This window comes from Myotis myotis, unplaced genomic scaffold (assembly GCF_014108235.1).
Source record: "Myotis myotis isolate mMyoMyo1 unplaced genomic scaffold, mMyoMyo1.p scaffold_m19_p_7, whole genome shotgun sequence".
Classification (NCBI taxonomy): domain Eukaryota; kingdom Metazoa; phylum Chordata; class Mammalia; order Chiroptera; family Vespertilionidae; genus Myotis; species Myotis myotis.
Genome location: NW_023416379.1, coordinates 249,908 through 260,778, shown reverse-complemented (window position 1 = coordinate 260,778; position 10,871 = coordinate 249,908).

The following is a 10,871-nucleotide window of genomic DNA, read 5'->3' as shown; positions in this document are numbered from 1 at the left end:
CTGGTTCCTGGGTCGATGCTCCCCCCTGAGCCACCCCAGCTGGGCCTGGCACGTCCTATCAAGAGAAGGGCTCCTCGCAGGTGCGGCTGCCGCTGGCTCAGCCCATCATGTGCCCGAGGACCACACGGAGGCGGGTGGCATTGATGTCATGGGCTGTCTGTGCTGTTAGGAAACGGCGAGGTCTGCACTCAGAGCCAATCCCAAAGTGAGGAAACATGCAGCAAACATCATACAGTAGGACCCTGCCCTTCACACAGGATACCGCACTCCACATGCCACTACAGGCACCCCACGTACATGTGCCCGTGTGGTTGGGTGTGGTTCCTCAGAACGAGGGCAAGGCTGGAGGGTACAGCCAGGTGGCTTGTAGTGATGATCTGGTGGGAGTTTGGAGAGAGGACAGGAGGCCCAGGACAGTGGCCGAGGCCATCACACTTCCTGTGTGAGGCTCTCCTGTGTGCACAGACCCGTGTGTGTGCATGTGCTCACGTGTACATGTAGATCTACACGTAAGCAGAGGCTGCTTTGTGTGTTTCTCTGGTGCAGTGCTGTTGCATCCCGGCTGCCGAGTCTGTGTGTGCACATGTGTACAATGTGCGCACACGCATGTACAGTGTATGTGTGCGCGCGTACAATGTATGTGCACACATGTACAATGTATGTGCACCCGTATACAATGAGTGTGCTCGGTGTCACCTGCTGTCTCGGGGGCTCTGCCTTTGCTCTGCGTGGGCTGCACCCCCACACGCTGCAGACGTGGAGACACGGGAAGTGACATAATTTGTCTCGTGGTCTCAGCAGGGAGGTGTCAGGTGGGAAAAGCAAAGGGAAAGGCCAGGTGTCCACAGCCGACATCCCCTGACCGGGACGAGACGCCCAGTGCAAGGCCGGAGCAGCCTCTCCGATGGAGCGTCCGATTTCATGGGTCATCTTCCGGCCGGAGCTGCAGTGTCAGATTTATGGCCCTGCAAAGGCTACCTCCTCTCCACGGGAAGAGGGAACCAATGGCCCGTTCACACCGAAAGGCCCTGGGCCACAGGCACCCACCGGCCATGGACAGCGATGCCCTGAGCGGCTCCGGGAGCTGCGGCCAGTGCTCCCTCCTATACCGAGTGGCCACACATTCAGAGGGCTCGGCGTGGGAGGGTTAGGGTTAGGGTTAGGGCTAGGGTTAGGGTTAGGGTTAGGGTTAGGGTTAGGGCTAGGGTTGGGGTTAGGGTTAGGGTTAGGGCTAGGGTTAGGATTAGGGTTAGATTTGGGGCTAGGGTTAGGGTTAAGGTTAGGGCTAGGGTTATGGTTAGGGTTAGATTTGGGGCTAGGGTTAGGGTTAAGGTTAGGGCTAGGGTTAGGGTTAGGGCTAGGGTTAGGGTTAGGGTTAGGGCTAGGGTTAGGGCTAGGGCTAGGGCTAGGGTTAGGGTTAGGGTTAGGGTTTGGGTTAGGGCTAGGGTTAGGGTTAGGGTTAGATTTGGGGCTAGGGTTAGGGTTAAGGTTAGGGCTAGGGTTAGGGTTAGGGTTAGGGCTAGGGTTAGGGCTAGGGTTAGGGTTAGGGTTAGGGCTAGGGTTAGGGTTAGGGTTAGGGCTAGGGTTAGGGTTAAGGCTAGTGTTAGGGTTAGGGTTAGGGTTAGGGTTAGGGTTAGGGTTAGGGTTATGGTTAGGGTTCGGGTTGCTGTTGCTGCCCCATCTCCCATGGTATTGTCATCACACCTTTGAGATGGGGCGTTTGGTTAACTAGCCTGAGGAGGAGACCATCCCCAATATATACAGACGTCAGATTGTCACATGTGCACAGGAAACTGATTGGTGACACTTCAATCATCATAATAAGCAAGAACAGAACCACGGGCTACTCATCAGTCCCGCGACGTGAGGGATGGTTATGAGAACGATCGAGAGCGAAGGCAGGTGTGTGTCCCGCAGCCACCACTCTGGACGCTGTGATGGGTGGAAACAGGCCTCCTGAGAGCTTGGGAGAGAAAGTGTGGATGTGGACGAAGGGCCGGCACGGCACCTGGCGGCTCAGAACCCCGTGGAAGAGGCATGAGACGGTCCCACAGGGACGCTGGGGCGGCGGAGGGACAGACACAGCAGCGGCCCCGGGACCCAGGGCCCTGGTGGTTTCCATTCCTCTGGGTGCAGAGCTGCACACGGGGAGAGGCTGCAGTGACTGCTGGCACCTAACCCTTCCCTCCGGCCCCCGCGTGCCCGGCCTGCTCAGAGGACATGGTAAGGGGCTCACAGAGCCCTGGCAGAGTGAAAACCGAGGCTTAAAGTGTTCCAGCTGTGAGCCAGTGCCACGCTCAGGAGGTGAAGGGCGGGTCTGAGAGGTGGCGGGCCCAGGGCTCCCCCGCCATCCACCCTCCTGCCAGGTGGCGCTCTGGGCACCTGCTCAGGTGAGGAAGCAGCTGCCGGCAGCCCAGCCCGTCCTTGCCCCGCGGGGGTGAGTGGGCCCACCCTGGACAGGGATGGTGATGCTGAGAGCTACAGGGAGGAGGGAGGGGGCTGGGCGGGGGAGGTGCGAGGCGGGCCCAGGAAGTTTGTTTTACAGCTAATTTTTACACGTTTGTTTAATCTGTCACCGAGGGTCACTGGTCAGGCCACTGCTCCCGTCCCGCAGGCCCGTTCCCAGCGCTGCCGCCTGGGAAGGGGCAGCAAAGCCCTTTCCAGAGGTTCAGCAAACAGGAAGTGCTCCCAGGACACAGGCGGTCACCCAGCTGTCAGGGTCAGGAAATTGCTCCTGCCCTGTGGTGGCTCCTCTGCTCGGGTGGCCAGTCACTGGGCCCAGCCCACGCGCAGCCCCTGGGACGCCCGGGCCCGGCGGCAGCCACACTTTCGCTGGGATTTGATTCTGGTCAGTTGATATGGGGGTGGGGGGGAGGCATTTATCCAACACGATGAGGGGTCCTTGTTGTTCTTTTACCTGAGTGTCGGGCTCGCTTCTAAGAAACACACCGTTTTCATTTCTCTGAAAACATTCATCCCGTTTTCAAATTGTTCGCGAGGAGCTCACCCATGGCCCAGGACTCCAGCTCCGCCTGCAGTGAAGGGAGGCCCCGGGAGCGGGAGGATGGCCTGAGGGCCTCGCCCACGTCTGGTGTGGCACTTTACACTCACTTTTAAATGCTCATTCAAAATCCATGTTAGGCCTGGCTGGTTTTGCTCAGTGGATAGAGCATCAGCCTGTGGACTGAGGGGTGCTGGGTTTGATCCCGGTCAAGGGCATGCACTTGGTTGCAGGTTCCCCAGCCCTGGTCAGGGTGCGTGCAGGAGGCAACCAATCAATGTGTCTCTCTCACATTGATGTTTCTCTCTGTCTCTCCCTCTCCCTTCCACTCTCTAAAAATCAAAGGAAAAATATCCTCGGGTGAGGGTTAACAACAAAGAAAGAAATCCATATTAACTCTCCGAGAAACGATTCTTTTTCCTTTGAGCACTCATGTAGCAATGCCTCGTGTACTTTGTTAATGTACATGCACTCAGTGCCTCCTCAGTGTCTGACACGTAAGTAGACCAGGCACAGACTGGTTTGAGACAAACACATGATGCTGGGTGAGCACAGCTCTACTGGGGACACGGGCACACCTGAGGGGGATGCCCACAGACCTGAGGGTTCCCGAGTGCCACCAGCCCTGTGTTCTGGACAGAACCTGTATGAAAGGGCGAGGGACCAGCTAAAACAGCTTTATGTTGTCATCACACTATCACCACCATCACCACCACCATCACTACCATCATGACCGCCACCACCACCACCACCATCATCATCACCATCACCACCACCATCACCACCATCATCACCACCATCATCACCATCACCATCCCACCACCATTACCACCACCATCACCATCATCATCACCAACACCAACACCATCACCACCACCATCACCATCATCATCATCATCACCATCACCATCACCACCATCACCATCACCATCACCACCATCACCATCACCATCACCATCACCATCACCATCACCACCATCACCACCATCACCATCACCATCACCACCATCACCACCATCACCATCACCACCACCATCACCATCACCATCACCACCATCATCACCATCACCATCCCATGGGCATGGACTGCATTGGGGGAGCAGGGGCCACCTCCCATGTGCTGTGTCACCCTTTAGGCCATGAGGAGTCTTTCTGTTCACCTCATGGGGCAATGGGTCTCGTGGTTCTTGTTTGACCAAGGAAAGGCAGAGGCCCCACCTGCTGCCTGGGGCCGGGGGTCTGCAGCCCACCACCCTCGCCCTGGAGTTGGGGAGGGCTTGCTGGCTGCAGCCACAGACATCCAGGGCCACGTTCTGACACATGGTTTAGGCTCATCCTCCTGGGCCCCAAACCACGGGAATTAGTTCCAATCCTTCTTGTAATTATTAATGATGGTTAATAGCAACATAGACTGGAAAATCCCAGCTTCCTCCACTTACTAGCCCTCACACTCCTGTCTGCTTCCTGGTGAACCAGTGTTAATAAATAACCCCGGAGAGGGGCCCTCAGTGTCTCATTGACCAGCCCAGCGGCCCGGGCTCAGGGGTGCATCTGCAGGCGTTGATGTGTGGGAGGGAAAGCAGGTCTTCAGAAAGTTCTTGTTCATCTCGTTTCGTTGGTAAAAGAGTTTGGAGAAGAGAGGGTGGGCCAGCTCAGTAAGACAGGGAGGCCCTGTCAGTGTTGCTTTGGGGGTGATGAGCCTGCGTTTCAGGGCTTAAGTGGATTTACAGTGACTCACACACCCCTTTATTCTCTCTCCTGTGTCTTGCTTCATGACTGGAAGCTCACAATCCTCAGTCTTTCCGGCACCATTCCCGTTCCTGGGCCAGCCTCTACTCTCCGCCGTGTCATGAGTGGGAGAGGAAGGGTAGGGTTGAAGACAATTCCCAGTCGCTTTGGGGACTGGCACAGGGTGGTCAGTGCCACCGATCGAGATAGTGAACTCAGGAACTGGAACCGTTCAGGGGAAAGATGATGAGCTCATTGTTGTAGGGTGGTCTTTGAGAGAGAAAACGTCAGCCCTGGCTAAAGTAAAGGGTGCCCGCGAAGAGGTGATAAAAGGAAAAGCTCTGAGGGGCTCAGAGGCTGAACCAAAGGCAGTTGTCGATGATCCCAAGGTGATGGGTGATCACCGTGAGGAGGGTGGTTACAGTGAGGGGGGTGGTCACAGAGAGGGGGGTGGTCACAGAGAGGGGGGTGGTCACAGTGAGGGGGGTGGTCACAGAGAGGGGGGTGGTCACCGTGAGGGGGGTGGTCACAGAGAGGGGGGTGGTCACAGAGAGGGGGGTGGTCACAGTGAGGGGGGTGGTCACAGTGAGGGGGGTGGTTACCGTGAGGGGGGTGGTCACAGAGAGGGGGGTGGTCACAGTGAGGGGGGTGGTCATAGTGAGGGGGGTGGTCACAGTGAGAGGGGTGGTCACAGAGAGGGGGGTGGTCACAGTGAGGGGGGTGGTCACAGTGAGGGGGGTGGTCACAGAGAGGGGGGTGGTCACAGTGAGGGGGGTGGTCACAGTGAGGGGGGTGGCCACAGTGAGGGGGTGGCCAGTTGGCCTCTCTCCTCCAGTCCGTGGACGGTCGCAGGAGTGGTTGGCTCCTGACCCTTGCCATCCCCCGTGGCCTGACCAGGAGGAGCAGGTTGGGAAACGTGTCCGGATCTGCCGGCAGGAGCTGGCTGCTTCCGACCAGCTGTCCAGTGGCCTTGCCGCCCATAACCCTGAATGCAGGACAGGGACCCCCTGTTTCAAGGTTGTAGCATCTCCGGTGACTGGGCTGTCCAGGAAGCCCCATCGCTGGACAGGGTAGAGTCCCAATTCACACCTCTGCTGAGTCCTCAGCGTCCTCCTGGCACCCCGAGGGCTCCCCGTCCCTGTCCCCGTCCCTGGTGCCCAGGCCCTCCCACTGCCCCCTCCGGCATCCTACAGAGACCAGAACCCAGCTGAGGACTCACTGGGCACCTCTGTTGCTCAGCCCAGTCGCCCTCACCTCCTCTAAATCTCACACCTCCCAGGGCAGCCCCCTCAGCACGCCCCCCCCAAGCCCAGTGCTGAGCTGCACCCCCACATCTGTCTCCTCAGTTTTCTTGGCGCCTCCTGGCTACGTTAGCTGACACTTCGTCCATCGACTGTGTAAATCTAACAACAGAATTTTTGTGAAGCCTATAACTTACGCATTTTATTTATGAACGTGGTAAGTTTTATATTAAGATTAAAAGTACTCATATTCTCTATTTATTTATGTATTTTTTGTTTAATGCTCAGCTATAAATTTTGCAGATAAAATGTACATAAATGTTTTATGCCAGTTGATTGACTAAATCAGCCAGAGGTCACATTTCCAAGCATCATCGTAAATCTGACGTAGCTCATTTTCCTGGGCACCTCGCATCCCAGAAAAGGCAGCAAATCCACACAACTGACGGCTCCTCCGTGATGAGACCGTGTCTATGCGCTGCCGGGTCTGATAAGGCCAAGTCCCTCGGCTTCCCCGCCGCGCCCCGTGGCCACGCTGAGCGGGCCCTCCTCGCTGTGGGGCGTCCTGCATCGCGGGCTTCGTGGGGCGCCCAGGGGCGTCCCGGCTCCACCCACCGATGCCAGGGATGCTGTCAGTGTGATGACAGTAAGAGGTGTCCCTGGGCCTCCCTGAACGCCCCCGGGGGCGGAGACACAGATCCCCAGCTGAGAATAACTGCCTCAGATATTGAAAGTTGGACACATTGAATTAGCTGGCCCCTAAGTATGCTCTTAAAATCACACATTTACTGCTTCAGGTGCATACAGATGCTTCAAATGCATTAAAATCAAAATACGCCAACTCATGATTACACAGCGTGAGCTTCGTGTCCCGTCAGCTGCCACAGGGTCACCGACGCCCCACGGGCCTCACCCGTGTCCTCCTTCTGGAGGTCGCGACCCTCAGGGCTGTTCTCGCCACGACAGCAGCGGGACTGCGTCCCAGGTCACCCGAGGGGCCGCGAGGGAGCAGGTCTCAGGTCAGACGGGACTCGGGGTCCAGATGAGGGACAGGAGAGGGATGACGGCATGAGTGGGCGCCACCAGCCCCTTCCTGACGCCCCCGTGGGCCACACGCCCTGCCGGCTGGGCCTGGGGAATCCCGGGCCCGTCAGCCAGTTTTCTCTCTCAACCAGCCTCTGACTCTTACTACCCATTTCGACCTCACGGGGAGGCCGCCTTCTGAGCCAGGACTTGCTGATGGAATTGTCGGCGGGGCGTGGACCCGGGAGCGTGGAGGAGGCGACAACCGCTGGCTTTGGGCAACCCACGCGATGGTGGCCATCAGTGGGCCCCTCGCTCTTCTGGGCCCCGTGCTCTATGCCAGAGGAGCCCTCGGTTTAACCAGACAACTTTAAAAGGAAGTCTCTACCATCGGGATGCGAATGTGTGGTATGTGTGGTGTGTGCATGTGTCCACGTGTAGCGTGTGTGTGCATATGTGTCCATGTGCAGCCTCGTGTGTGCCTGTGCGGTGTGTGCATATGTGATATGTGCACACGTGTGTCCATGCATATGCAAGTGTGTGCACGTGTGTGCACGTGTGAGCAGTGCATGCTGTTTGTGCACTGTGAGTATGTGTGTGCATGTGTGAGCTTGTATGTGACAGTGGCCTTCCCAACCTGCACTCCATCTGCTCATTTTTCGTGTGTTTGGGGGACTTGGAATTTGGAGCCCCCGTGAACCTAACACGCGTGGCTCCAAGGGGAAGGGTGCCTCTCCGTGTGTCCTCTGCCCTGACGAACGGGCTGGGCCTCAGTAGGTGCAGGAAGCACGTTCCTGACGCTGAGGAGTGGGGTGAGGGTGGGTCGACTGTGGGGCGGTGGCCAGGCCAGCAGGGAGCAGGGTGGGCGCTTCCTCCTGGCCCCATCTGGTAATCAGGCTGTGCCCTCGGGCTCACGCCTGCGACTCCGCAGTGTTTGTCTTGGCAAGTGCGGTCAGAGCCGCCGCCGTTATTCCGTCGTGGTCGGTCCCATTTATGAAATCACCGTCGCCTGGCAACCCGGCACCGCCGTGATGTATGGGCCAGCGAGGCTGCTTGGGGGGAGGGAAGCTCGTTTCCCGCTGAAGAGAAGCCGCTGAGCACAGTGACCCGGTGGTGGCCTCAGCGCTGGCCGCCCCACAAACCCTGGCGGCGCGGCAGCGTGTGGGTGCCGCCGTCCGAGGGAGCCCATTATGGGAATTATAAGCGCCGTCCGTCATGCGTGCGCGTCCCAGCACAGTGACCACGGCGATAAATCTCTGGTCCGTCCAGCACCAGAAGGGGCGTCGGGACGGCAGTTCCTTTGTTCCCGGACGCAGGGTGTGAGCACAGCCTGCCCAGCCGCCCTCCGGGCTGTGACACAGAGGCTGGGGGCGCCGCGGTCCTCCCGGGCGATCCTGGGCGTGTGGGGGACTCCACAGGCACGAGCGGCCGAGGGCTGGGCCCCAGAGGCCGTGGGCCCCTGAAGACGAGGCGGAGGACGAGCATGTCGCCGGCTCACGGGCCGATGGTCTCTGGGTGGCACCCCCAGTGCCACGGGGCCACCCTGTCCCAGACTTAGGGGGCGATAAGCGGCGGCCCCAGGACGGAGGCTCCGCTGGCCTCTCCACGGCAGCCCCTCCCGCCGAGCAGCCCATCTGCCCAGGGTGTGAGCAGAGTTGCTGGGGCAGGAAGGGAGGGCAGGATGTGGGACTTCCCGAAGGACCTGCCAGCGGGCGGCCACTCCGGCCTCCAGACCAGCCCCTGGGAGGCACAGCAGGAGGCCCCGCAGCCCCGGCCGCCACACCTGCTCCGAGCTGCACACCTGCTTTCCCGGAAAGCTGTCAGCCTGAGGCTCGGTGCCTCTCGGGTCGAGGCAGGTCTCAGGGCGCCCACAGCGTCGGGGAACGTGGAGGATGAGGGACCTGCGCTGAGGAAGGCCCGGCGTGCGGGGGGCGGGGGGGGGGGGGCAGGCGGGGGTGAAGGCAGGGCTGTGGGCCTCCAGGCTCAGCCCCCAGCAGCAGGGAGGGCCAGGCGAGTTTGATTCCTGTCAAGGGCACACACCTCGGTTGCCGGCTGGGTCCCTGGCCGCCAGCGTGCGGGAGGCAACCAGTCGAAGTGTCTCTCTTGCATCTGTGTGTGTCTCGCTCCCTCCCACTCTCTCTAAAAATCAATGGGGAAAATATCCTCAGGGGAGGATTAGCCGAAAGCAAGTGTGCTGAGCTGGGAGGGGGTAGAGGCTGGCCTGGCCCAGCGCCTGGGTCTCTCCTGGGCCACGTCCTCCGGGCTCAGCGTCTTCCCGGGAAGGTCTGGGGCGCAGAGCGGGTCTCAGGGCAACAGAAGCTGGAAGCGCGAGGAGTTCTGGCTGCAGCCTGTCCCCCGCCGGCCTCGGCCCAGATCAAAGACTGCTCTTTCCTGTTCTCAGCAGCCAGCACCTCTAGGGTGTGCTCTGGTCTCAGCGCCCCTTCCCCGCCAGCCCAGCACCCAGCCCAGCACCCAGCCCAGCCCTGGTCTCAGTGTGTGTGTGTGTGGGGGGGGGTGCTGGGGCACCTGCTCTGACCTGACCTGGCCTCCCCCGCCTCCCGCCCCCCACGCGGGTGTTCCTGAGGCCCCACGGCTTCCAGGGTGTGGACTCCTCACTTTGCGTCAGGAGAGGCCCGTCCAGCGTCCACAGGGCTGCGTGTGTGAGGCCCTCGGGACAGGGAGCCCAGCTCGGTGAGGTCCAGCCGGGAGACCACAGGTGTCGGAGAGGCTTGGCCGTGTGGCCTGAACGCTGAGTCCCCGCAGAGCTGGTCTGGTGTCCGCTGGGCCTGGGACGCGGCCCAGCTCCACGTTCTCTGCCTCTCACAGCCATAGAGCCTCCTCCAGTGTCCAGAGGCAGCAGGACGTAGGGGTCTGGGGCGCGGCCTGCAGGCCTGTCCCCGAAGGGAAGGCGAAGGGAGAAAGCTGGGCGTCTGCCCGTCACAGCGGCGAGGACAGCAGGGCCTCCTCAGTCAGTGCCCGAGCAGAGAGGAAGCAGCAGAGGCCGACAGAGGAGCAGCGTGACAGCCTCACGGTCTCCCCAGCACAGCTTCCCACGGGCAGCAGGGACATGGGGGGCCATAGGGGGCCCTGGGGTTGGGAAGCAGGATGTGGGGGGCCGTGGGGATGGGAAGCAGGATGTGGGGGGCCGTGGGGATGGGCAGCAGGGACGTTGACAAATGTTCTCAGGTTGTGACGGCCACGCACTCTCTATGCAAACACACAGAACTGTGTGTGTTTCATCATGAAGTGTAAGGCACGTAAATTATATCTCAATACAGCTGCTAAGAAAACGCACTGAACAGCACTTGTTAAATTTAAAAATATTTACAGACGGCAGGTTTTACGACTGTTGAAAAGAACACGAGTGTTTCACCAAACGTGACTGAGTGTTTTGCTCCGTGCAGGTTCGGGAGGTGCTGATCAGGGGGGTCGAAGGGGGTGTGGGAGGCGAGAGGCACGGTGACCGTGGGGAGTCGGGGAGCCAAGCAGCCCAGGCTTCCCCACAGAACAAGCTTTGGGGCTCACAGGGGCGGGGAGGCAGGCAGCGTTTGCTCCCACTCGGATGAGCGGTCCCTTCCCCACGGGCAGCCAGGCCTGCCTGTGGGCGCACGTGAGCTCCAACAGCTCCTGGTGAGGCCCACCGCCTCCTGGGGGGGAGAGGTGCTGGGCTGCTGGGGACGGCCAGGCCTGCCTGTGGGCGCACGTGAGCTCCAACAGCTCCTGGTGAGGCCCACCGCCTCCTGGGGGGGAGAGGTGCTGGGCTGCTGGGGACGGCCAGGCCTCCGCTGTCCTGAGGCCCCGGGTCTCTGAGCAGCTCCGGCCGCAGCTCCCCGGGCGCAGGGAGGACGGCGCGAGGCTCTGGGCTTTGGAAAGATTTC